The 11817-nt window shown below is 47.8% G+C and overlaps 1 pseudogene; it reads right to left on the minus strand.

The window, feature by feature from the left end:
* The window catches only part of LOC127916744 (tensin-like), a 182866-nt pseudogene that overhangs the window by 117819 nt on the left and 53230 nt on the right, over nt 1-11817 (minus strand).

The following is an 11817-nucleotide window of genomic DNA, read 5'->3' on the forward strand; positions in this document are numbered from 1 at the left end:
AACAGTCACAGTCACACACCCGGCCCGGGTCGGTCGGTTAGGTGGTCCACCCATGGACCACGGCCTCAAGTCATTTCCTCCACGTCTCGTTATAAACCCCTGGACTGCATCCAACAACTGTCAGCATTGACGACTAGAGGAAGTTTACAGACCTGATTACTGGAACACTGGGTTCTTTTCAGGCAGCAATGGTCTGCCCGTGTCTGATACGTAAACAGCTAGCGGTAACCGGTAATGAGCGCTAGCCTGTATACTGTGTCACTACTGTGTAGCCCGTGTAGTGGAAAGCAACAGCTCCATTTTCACAACATTTACCAAGCTAAAAATAACTGGAAAACACAGGATGTGTGTGTCAATGAGATCAACTGTTTTACTACGATAATATCTCAAAGCATATCATCAAGACTGAGCACAAAAACAGCATGTTTTGAGAGTAAGACTGAGGAGTGCGTTTGGGGTCTGGTTGGGAAGCGAGCCAGAGACATGGCCAAAACCTACCCCCCTTCTTTTTCTCTCTTCTCTCCCTCCTCCCCTTTCCCTCCCTTAACCCTCAACGCTAAACCAAGTCTGGCGACTCCAACCCAAGATCCCACAGCACGACAGCAGCATTCCAGGAAGCTTTTCTGTGACAGGACAGTAATAGAGTAGTGAGGGAACGGCAGAGGGAATGGGGTTCAGAAGCAGCAGCAGCAGAGACAGCTGGAAATCCATTCTGAGACGTGGGGAACCCACTAGGTTTCAGTATAGCTGAGGGCACACTGTCCATCACACTATCCATCACACTGTCCATCACACTGTCCATCCCACTGTCCATCCCTCTGTCCATCACACTGTCCATCACACTGTCCATCACACTGTCCATCCCACTGTCCATCCCACTGTCCATCCCTCTGTCCATCACACTGTCCATCACACTGTTCATCACACTGTCCATCACACTGTCCATCACTCTATCCATCACTCTGTCCATCACACTGTCCATCACACTGTCCATCACACTGTTCATCACACTGTCCATCACACTGTCCATCACTCTGTCCATCACACTGTCCATCACACTGTCCATCACACTGTTCATCACACTGTCCATCACACTGTCCATCACACTGTCCATCACACTGTCCATCACTCTATCCATCACTCTGTCCATCACACTGTCCATCCCTCTGTCCATCACACTGTTCATCACACTGTCCATCACACTGTCCATCACACTGTCCATCACACTGTCCATCACTCTATCCATCACTCTGTCCATCACACTGTCCATCACTCTGTCCATCACACTGTCCATCACACTGTCCATCACACTGTCCATCACACTGTCCATCACACTCTATCCATCACACTGTCCATCACACTGTCCATCACACTGTCCATCACACTGTCCATCACACTGTCCATCACTCTATCCATCACTCTGTCCATCACACTGTCCATCCCTCTGTCCATCACACTGTTCATCACACTGTCCATCACACTGTCCATCACACTGTCCATCACTCTATCCATCACTCTGTCCATCACACTGTCCATCCCTCTGTCCATCACACTGTTCATCACACTGTCCATCACACTGTCCATCACACTGTCCATCCCTCTGTCCATCACACTGTTCATCACACTGTCCATCCCTCTGTCCATCACACTGTTCATCACACTGTCCATCACACTGTCCATCACACTGTCCATCACTCTATCCATCACTCTGTCCATCACACTGTCCATCACACTGTCCATCACACTGTTCATCACACTGTCCATCACTCTGTCCATCACTCTGTCCATCACACTGTCCATCACTCTGTCCATCACACTGTCCATCACACTGTCCATCACTCTGTCCATCACACTGTCCATCACACTGTCCATCACACTGTCCATCACTCTGTCCATCACACTGTACATCACACTGTCCATCACACTGTTCATCACACTGTCCATCACACTGTCCATCACACTGTTCATCACACTGTCCATCACACTGTCCATCACACTGTCCATCACACTGTCCATCACACTGTCCATCACACTGTCCATCACACTGTCCATCACACTGTCCATCACTCTGTCCATCACACTGTCCATCACACTGTCCATCACACTGTTCATCACACTGTCCATCACACTGTCCATCAAACCTATTGTTAACTGGTCATGACTCTAACAACCACAGTGCCTTCTGTATCACAATACTATCCATACTAGGATACTACGTAACGTGCATGGTCAATACACTACTACCTGTTACGTTAGTGTAGAGGTTTGGCTAGTGTTTTAGTAGCTGTGAGACAGCTCAAGGCTAGGTCAGTAGGACATACAGTCCAGCTGTGTTTGGGTGGACATAACATGATAGGTCACGCCGTACAGAAGACACATTGTTGGCACTGTCCCCTCTCTCTGCTTTGGAGCCCACTGGTAGTCTGAAACTATGTTCTCTTAGCTATGTGGTTCCCAACCTTTTACGCTTACTGTTGCACCAATTGAATTTTGCTGAGCACCCCTCCATGTGCATTTTACCAGAAGACCTAACGCTCTCATGAGTCTTATCAAGTAGCCCATGTGGGCCAAGTCCAGAGGTCCTAGTACCCATGTGGACAGGCCAAGTCCTCCAGAGGTCCTAGTACCCATGTGGACAGGCCAAGACCTCCAGAGGTCCTAGTACCTCTGTGGACAGGCCAAGACCTCCAGAGGTCCTAGTACCTCTGTGGACAGGCCAAGACCTCCAGAGGTCCTAGTTGATTGGGAACCACTGTCAACTCATAGCTTAGGAATGGTTTGCAGCTTGAAACATGTTTTTTGAATTTGTTGGTGGGTCACATGAGAAATCACAGGGCTTAAAGTTGTGGGCCACAAAGCCAACATAGGAGAGAGGCCCCAAGACGTGACCGCCTTTTTGGGGCCGTGCACAGCTACTGTCTCCAAGCTTTTCAGCTTCATCTCCAGCTCTGTCAAACCCCCGGACCACAACATAACACAATCCAGACCAACCACCTACACATCGACAACCATAACAAACACCGAGGGGTCACTACAGTTCCTCTGTCTATAGCAGCAGAACAACACAGCCCTCACCCCCAAAACATGAACGGGCAGGAACGAGTCACTACGACCCGAAACCAGAGCGCCTTTGCGGTTTCAACAACATAGATCAATGGATAGACAGTCGGTTGGTTTGTGTTTAAAGGAAAAGGAAAACATATGAATCCAAGTTATAACTATGCGGGTATAGCATGGCGATTAGCCCCTGTCTGCCTGTCAGGACTGTAGCTAGAGGGTATCTACTGGGTTATGTCTGTGGAATGTTCAGATGTTGTGTTCTGGTACATCTCTCTTAAACTGAGGGACATGCAGCAGCTCTTCACTGCTTTTCTATTTCCGTTCAAAGTTAGAGGAATGTTGCAGAGATGTTACAGCAATGTTGTGAAATGAGAGCGAGGTAACATTGTTGTGAAATGAGAGCGAGGTAACATTGTTGTGAAATGAGAGCGAGGTAACATTGTTGTGAAATGAGAGCGAGGTAACATTGTTGTGAAATGAGAGCGAGGTAACATTGTTGTGAAATGAGAGCGAGGTAACATTGTTGTGAAATCAGAGCGAGGTAACATTGTTGTGAAATGAGAGCGAGGTAACATTGTTGTGAAATCAGAGCGAGGTAACATTGTTGTGAAATGAGAGCGAGGTAACATTGTTGTGAAATCAGAGCGAGGTAACATTGTTGTGAAATGAGAGCGAGGTAACATTGTTGTGAAATGAGAGCGAGGTAACATTGTTGTGAAATGAGAGCGAGGTAACATTGTTGTGAAATGAGAGCGAGGTAACATTGTTGTGAAATGAGAGCGAGGTAACATTGTTGTGAAATGAGAGCGAGGTAACATTGTTGTGAAATCAGAGCGAGGTAACATTGTTGTGAAATGAGAGCGAGGTAACATTGTTGTGAAATCAGAGCGAGGTAACATTGTTGTGAAATGAGAGCGAGGTAACATTGTTGTGAAATGAGAGCGAGGTAACATTGTTGTGAAATGAGAGCGAGGTAACATTGTTGTGAAATGAGAGCGAGGTAACATTGTTGTGAAATGAGAGCGAGGTAACATTGTTGTGAAATGAGAGCGAGGTAACATTGTTGTGAAATGAGAGCGAGGTAACATTGTTGTGAAATCAGAGCGAGGTAACATTGTTGTGAAATGAGAGCGAGGTAACATTGTTGTGAAATCAGAGCGAGGTAACATTGTTGTGAAATGAGAGCGAGGTAACATTGTTGTGAAATCAGAGCGAGGTAACATTGTTGTGAAATGAGAGCGAGGTAACATTGTTGTGAAATGAGAGCGAGGTAACATTGTTGTGAAATGAGAGCGAGGTAACATTGTTGTGAAATGAGAGCGAGGTAACATTGTTGTGAAATGAGAGCGAGGTAACATTGTTGTGAAATGAGAGCGAGGTAACATTGTTGTGAAATCAGAGCGAGGTAACATTGTTGTGAAATGAGAGCGAGGTAACATTGTTGTGAAATCAGAGCGAGGTAACATTGTTGTGAAATGAGAGCGAGGTAACATTGTTGTGAAATGAGAGCGAGGTAACATTGTTGTGAAATGAGAGCGAGGTAACATTGTTGTGAAATGAGAGCGAGGTAACATTGTTGTGAAATGAGAGCGAGGTAACATTGTTGTGAAATGAGAGCGAGGTAACATTGTTGTGAAATCAGAGCGAGGTAACATTGTTGTGAAATGAGAGCGAGGTAACATTGTTGTGAAATCAGAGCGAGGTAACATTGTTGTGAAATGAGAGCGAGGTAACATTGTTGTGAAATGAGAGCGAGGTAACATTGTTGTGAAATGAGAGCGAGGTAACATTGTTGTGAAATGAGAGCGAGGTAACATTGTTGTGAAATGAGAGCGAGGTAACATTGTTGTGAAATGAGAGCGAGGTAACATTGAAATGAGAGCGAGGTAACATTGTTGTGAAATGAGAGCGAGGTAACATTGTTGTGAAATGAGAGCGAGGTAACATTGTTGTGAAATGAGAGCGAGGTAACATTGTTGTGAAATCAGAGCGAGGTAACATTGTTGTGAAATGAGAGCGAGGTAACATTGTTGTGAAATCAGAGCGAGGTAACATTGTTGTGAAATGAGAGCGAGGTAACATTGTTGTGAAATGAGAGCGAGGTAACATTGTTGTGAAATCAGAGCGAGGTAACATTGTTGTGAAATGAGAGCGAGGTAACATTGTTGTGAAATCAGAGCGAGGTAACATTGTTGTGAAATGAGAGCGAGGTAACATTGTTGTGAAATGAGAGCGAGGTAACATTGTTGTGAAATGAGAGCGAGGTAACATTGTTGTGAAATGAGAGCGAGGTAACATTGTTGTGAAATGAGAGTGAGGTAACATTGTTGTGAAATGAGAGTGAGGTAACATTGTTGTGAAATGAGAGCGAGGTAACATTGTTGTGAAATGAGAGTGAGGTAACATTGTTGTGAAATGAGAGTGAGGTAACATTGTTGTGAAATCAGAGCGAGGTAACATTGTTGTGAAATGAGAGCGAGGTAACATTGTTGTGAAATGAGAGCGAGGTAACATTGTTGTGAAATGAGAGCGAGGTAACATTGTTGTGAAATGAGAGTGAGGTAACATTGTTGTGAAATGAGAGCGAGGTAACATTGTTGTGAAATGAGGAGAGAATGTAAATGAAAGCCGTAGTCTCGGGACACTGTGTATATACATCAAGATAGAAGAAATGCTGAAGATTAGCATAAGCTCTCCCCAAGTATTCCTGATCACAGAAAGCCTCGTATGACATGTTTACAGTACAAGGTCAACACCGAGTCAGCTAAAGAAAGCATGGCCGTCGGCCTTAGTCCACAGTCATGTTTGCATTAAGGCTATTTGCTTTTCCGTGGTTTATGGTCTGAGACGATGAGCGCGCCAACACAACATTGTGTTTAATTTATTTTCATCTAGCGGTCATTTCAGCGGATTAAGCTAACATAAATGTTTTGCCTTAGCTAAGCCAACACAGGGATAAGGGCAGTAACAGAATGAAAGGGATAAAGTCTGTCCAAGGGACTGTAATTGTTGATGAAATCCACCGTGCTCAAACACTCAGTTCTTTCCAAGATCTATGATTAGAATCTGTTTGGCTCCAGTTAGTTAGCTAAAGGACTCTACTGATTTCAGCATCTCTCTTTCAAACAGTCTATCTTTATCTCCTTATTTTTTCTCTCTCCATTTGTCTTTCTCCCTCTCTTCTTCTCTCCTTCTCACTCTCACCCTTGTTTCTCTCTCTTCTGCTCTCTCTCTCTGTCTCTCTCTCTCTCTCTCTATTTCTCTTTTGTTCTCTCTCTCTCTCTCTCTCTCTCTATTTCTCTCTTTCTTTCTTTCTCTCACTCTCTCTATTTATCTCTTTCTCTCTCTCTATATATATATTTCTCTATTTTCCTCTCTTTTGCTCTCTCTATCTCTCTCTCTCTCCCTCTCACTATTCTTGTCTCTCTCTCTCACACACACTGTTTCTCTCTCTCACTTTCTCTCTCTTCCCTCTTACTGTGATATAGTATGGCTATTTTCTTCAGGGACAAAGTCATCTCAGAGATTCAATGTTACTCATTAACCTAACATTACCAGCCAGCCATCCTTCGCATGTGAGTCTCTCACTGCAGCCTCTACAGGATACATAGTTCAGTTCGGCAAGCAAGCAACTTGCTGTAAAGATAACGACTATGCAGAGCACTGCTCTAAGCTCAGTTTTAAATTGTCCCTTCTAATTCAGATCCCAGATCTGTGTCTTCAAAGTGTTGTCCTATGGGGACAGCCGAAGACACCTTATTGATTCTAGATATCGGCTGTTTTTCTAAGAGTGTATGCAGAGGTCCTACACAGGGATCATTAGTCCCAACCTGTAATTAGGACTATGAACACATCGTGAGTTTGTCTTCACAAACAAACCCTTGAATTCCTCCGTAGAACATACCACTATAAGGACATGAATGATTCCAGGCTTCACTGACTGTTGTCCTTCTCTCTTTGACTCAATGCCTCATTGATCTCATTTTCTTCAGGATGTTTGAGGAATACAAAACTCTGGTTTCTGTAGTAACCCTTCGATAAATAAACAGACTGATTCATTTGTGGTATAGTTTCTGAAGGGAGATTTGGACGAGGGGGTTGAACAAGGGCGACCCAATCACTCCCTGGTGACCTACCCCCATAAGGGTGGGAACCCTTGCGTGTGTTGCAACCTCTCGTTAACAGGAGGTAAGGAGGGACGGAGGTGAGGGGAGGGAGGACAGGGGGTACAGAGGTGAGGTGAGGGGGAGGGAAGACAGGGGGTACGGAGGTGAGAGGGAGGGAGGACAGGGGGTACGGAGGTGAGGTGAGGGGAGGGAGGACAGGGGGTACGGAGGTGAGGGGAGGGAGGACAGGGGGTACAGAGGTGAGGTGAGGGGGAGGGAAGACAGGGGGTACGGAGGTGAGGTGTGGGGGAGGGAAGACAGGGGGTACGGAGGTGAGGTGCGGGGAGGGAAGACAGGGGGTACGGAGTTGAGGTGAGGGGGAGGGAAGACAGGGGGGTACGGAGATGAGGGGGAGGGAGGACAGGGGGGTACGGAGGTGAGGTGAGGTGAGGGGGAGGGAGGACGGGGGGGTACGGAGGTGAGGTGAGGGGAGGGAGGACAGGGGGGTACGGAGGTGAGGTGAGGGGGGAGGGAAGACAGGGGGAACGGAGGTGAGGTGAGGGGGAGGGAAGACAGGGGGGTACGGAGGTGAGGGGGAGGGAAGACAGGGGGTACGGAGGTGAGGTGGGGGGAGGGAAGACAGGGGGGTACGGAGTTGAGGTGAGGGGGAGGGAAGACAGGGGGTACGGAGGTGAGGGGAGGGAGGACAGGGGGTACGGAGGTGAGGTGAGGTGAGGAGGAGGGAGGGAGGGGGGGGGGTACGGAGGTGAGGTGAGGTGAGGGGGAGGGAGGACAGGGGGTACGGAGGTGAGGTGAGGAGAGAATGTATGCACACATGACTGTAAGTCGCTTTGGATAAAAGCGTCTGCTAAATGGCATATATTATTATTATTATATATTAGGGAAGACAGGGGGTACGGAGGTGAGGGGAGGGAAGACAGGGGGTACGAAGTTGAGGTGAGGGGGAGGGGAGGGAGGACGGGGGGTACGGAGGTGAGGTGAGGGGAGGGAGGACAGGGGGTACGGAGGTGAGGTGAGGGGAGGGAAGACAGGGGGAACGGAGGTGAGGTGAGGGGGAGGGAAGACAGGGGGTACGGAGGTGAGGGGGAGGGAAGACAGGGGGTACGGAGGTGAGGTGGGGGGAGGGAAGACAGGGGGTACGGAGTTGAGGTGAGGGGGGGGAAGACAGGGGGTACGGAGGTGAGGGGGAGGGAGGACAGGGGGGTACGGAGGTGAGGTGAGGTGAGGGGGAGGGAGGACGGGGGGGTACGGAGGTGAGGTGAGGGGGAGGGAGGACAGGGGGGTACGGAGGTGAGGGGGAGGGAGGACAAGGGGTGCATGTGTGTGTCTGTGTGCGTGCATGTACGAGTGAGTGTGTATCTGTGTGCGTGCGTGTACGAGTGAGTGTGTATCTGTGTGCGTGCGTGTACGAGTGAGTGTGTATCTGTGTGCGTGCATGTACGAGTGAGTGTGTATCTGTGTGCGTGCGTGTACGAGTGAGTGTGTATCTGTGTGCGTGCGTGTATGAGTGAGTGTGTATCTGTGTGCGTGCGTGTACGAGTGAGTGTGTATCTGTGTGCGTATGTGTGTCCATGTGTGTTACAAAACAGGAGCTTGCAGGGTGAAACAGGCACAGCTGCCTCTCTGAGACAACTGATGTCTCCTAACAAACACAACATTTCCTTTTTGGTTCCATTTGTTTCTCTCTGCCAAAATACCACCCTTCTGACTCTCCTCTGGAGCCCAAGGATATTAAAATAGAAAGGATTCCATGGCTTCCTTACCTTTACCTCACACTTCTTATGGATGCCCAGCTTGCACACTGAAAGACAGCAGAAAACACAGAGTTAGTTTAAGGTCACATGTTGTACCAGATACTATTCTATTCTCTCTGACCTGAGGACTTGGCTTTTTGTCAGACGCTGCTCTTGGAACTGTTCTTAATAACCACACGCACACACACACACACACACACGCACACGCATACGCACACACACACGCACACACACACACACACGCACACACACATACACACACACACACACACACACACACACACACACACACACACACACACACACACACACACACACACACACACACACACACACACACACACACACACACACACACACAGATATAAACACACTCCTGTGAGGCTGCATTAGCCTCAGATGACTGCCATATTGGGTGGGAAAAGGCCATCTCTTTACCTTGTTAGGAGAACAGGGCTTTGATAGGAGAGATGGAGTTAAGAGGAGCTACAGGGGTCAGACCTGGCAACCTTCCCTGGGCTGCTAAACACCTCTGTGCTGCCCCCATGTGGCAGGATACAGTCAACATCACTGTCCCACTATTCTGCCTATAAACTGCTTATAAACATGATCAATTAGTACATTTTATTAGGTGCTACAATGTCATACACATGTCGGTTGTTGTTTAAGATAGTACAAGTATGATTGCAGGTCATTATCTTTACTTGATACATAGTTGATGGTTAGTGTATGTGCGTAAGGCTGCAAGCACGCGCGTGTGTCCTCTCTGAGCAGCGTGTGTGGGCAGGGGGTGACAGAAGCCATGTTGTGAAGTGATGTGGCCATGTGATGACCTCTGACCCCACACACCTGCTTCCTACCACCAGCTCAAGTGATCCCAATGTGGAGTGTGTGTCTGTGTGTGTGCGTGTGCGTGTGCGTGTGTGTGTGTGTGTGTGTGTGTGTGTGTGTGTGTGTGTGTGTGTGTGTGTGTGTGTGTGTGTGTGTGTGTGTGTTCCCCAGGTACTCATCACCAAGCCAGGATATAGTAATCTACTGCTGACAAGGCTATAGTGAAATCCTAAGGACTGCATTGCACATTGAGCCTGACAGTGTAAAGCAAACATACAGGCTTATTATAGGAATATTAAACACACAGACTCTTTACGGCCAACAGATGGCGCTAATCATATTGAGACACTGGGCAGAAATGCTTTGCTATATTGCAGCAGTATATTTAATGGGGTTTGACTGTTAATCAAGTTCTATTGTATATGCAGAAAACGTAAACATTCATCCTTACTTGTCTCATGTGTGTATGTATGTGTACGTGCAAGTGCATGTGTGCGCATGTCTCTCTGTCTCTGGCCACACGCCACCCTGCGTCAGTGGAGGATGGCTCCCATTGTGAGGGGCCATAGCAACACTTCCTGGCAACCACAGACGGCGACAGGAAGAGGCTGCAGAATGCTCCGAGGATCATGTGACTCTAGCCTTTTGTTTGGAAACACTGGCAGCTCTGACAGCTCAGAAAGATCCAGAGGATGTTACCAGCAAAGATCATAATATACAATATTTGTTGCAGCATAATTTCCTAATTTCTCTCTTTCTCTCTCTCTCATCCCCTCTCCCCCTCTCTACACCAACCAATCTCTCCCTCTTTCTTTCTCCCTCTCTTATCTGGGCTAATGCAGCAGCAGTAGCAGGCTAATTTTAACAGCAAAGCCTCTGCCAAAGCCCTCAAACTGAGCCCAGACCAGACTCCCCCCAGACTGCTTCTGGGCTTACTGGACGGAGGTTTGTCAACTGCTCTCTGTGTGAAGAGGTAGCTTTTCATAACAGAGAGAGAGAGAAACAGAGAGGGGGAGGATAGAGAGAGCGAGAGGGAGAGAGAGAAGGAGGGGAGAGAGAGGGAGAGAGTGAAGGACGGGAGTCTAGAGGGCGAGAGAGGGAACGAGAGAAGGAGAGAGGATAGAGGGAGAGAGAGGGAGAGAGTGAAGGACGGGAGTCTAGAGGGATAGAGGGAAAGAGAGAAGAAGGGAGGATAGAGGGGGAGAGAGAGAGATAGAGGGAGAGGGAGAGAGAGAAGGATGGGAGGATAGAGGGAGAGAGAGGGAAAGAGAGAAGGAGAGAGGATAGAGGGAGAGAGAAATTGACAAAAGGAGAAACGGATAGAGGTATGGGGGGAGCACCAATGGCTCGTGGTCAAAAACATGGCAGAGAGAGGGAGAGAGAGACAGAAGCTGTCCATTGTGCTGAATCGCGTCCCTGTGAAAATGACAACTTTCCCATCCATCCACTCACCTTTACAGATGAGCCCATCCTTGGTGATGGCCTGCTGACATACATCACAGCTCTTGACTTTCTTGAAGGGCTTAAGCTTGAAATTGTGTGTGTGGACACTCTCCAACTCCTCAGGCTGAGGGGAGATAGAGAGAGGAAGAGGTTAGGGAGGAAAAGAACTGGATAAGATCAACAATTCATATTATGAAATTAGGAAGTGAATGGTGCCTTTATCGACAGCCTTCAGTGTTTCTGTAATGAATATAATCAATACACAGGCTTGTGTGTTTAAGGAAACAAAAGAGGAGATGGCGGTTGCTACTGGTTGGACACACACACACACAGCTACACACTACATGACCCGCACAAACACAAACACACACGTAGCGTGTGAAGCAGTGTGTGGGAGTGTCATAGTTAGTTGTAGCAGCAGTAGCAGCCCATATTCTCCAGCACAGGATGTTTCCTCTTTGAAGTTATCTTATTAAATGATTCATTCATGAGGAAGAACAGGCCTCGCAGCAGCCACAGGGCCCAGAATCTCTAGAAACCAACCATGTGTGTGTGTGTTTGTGCACGTGCGTGCATCCATGCGTGTGTGTGTGTACCTGTTT

Source organism: Oncorhynchus keta, chromosome 37 (genome assembly GCF_023373465.1).
Source record: "Oncorhynchus keta strain PuntledgeMale-10-30-2019 chromosome 37, Oket_V2, whole genome shotgun sequence".
Lineage (NCBI taxonomy): Eukaryota > Metazoa > Chordata > Actinopteri > Salmoniformes > Salmonidae > Oncorhynchus > Oncorhynchus keta.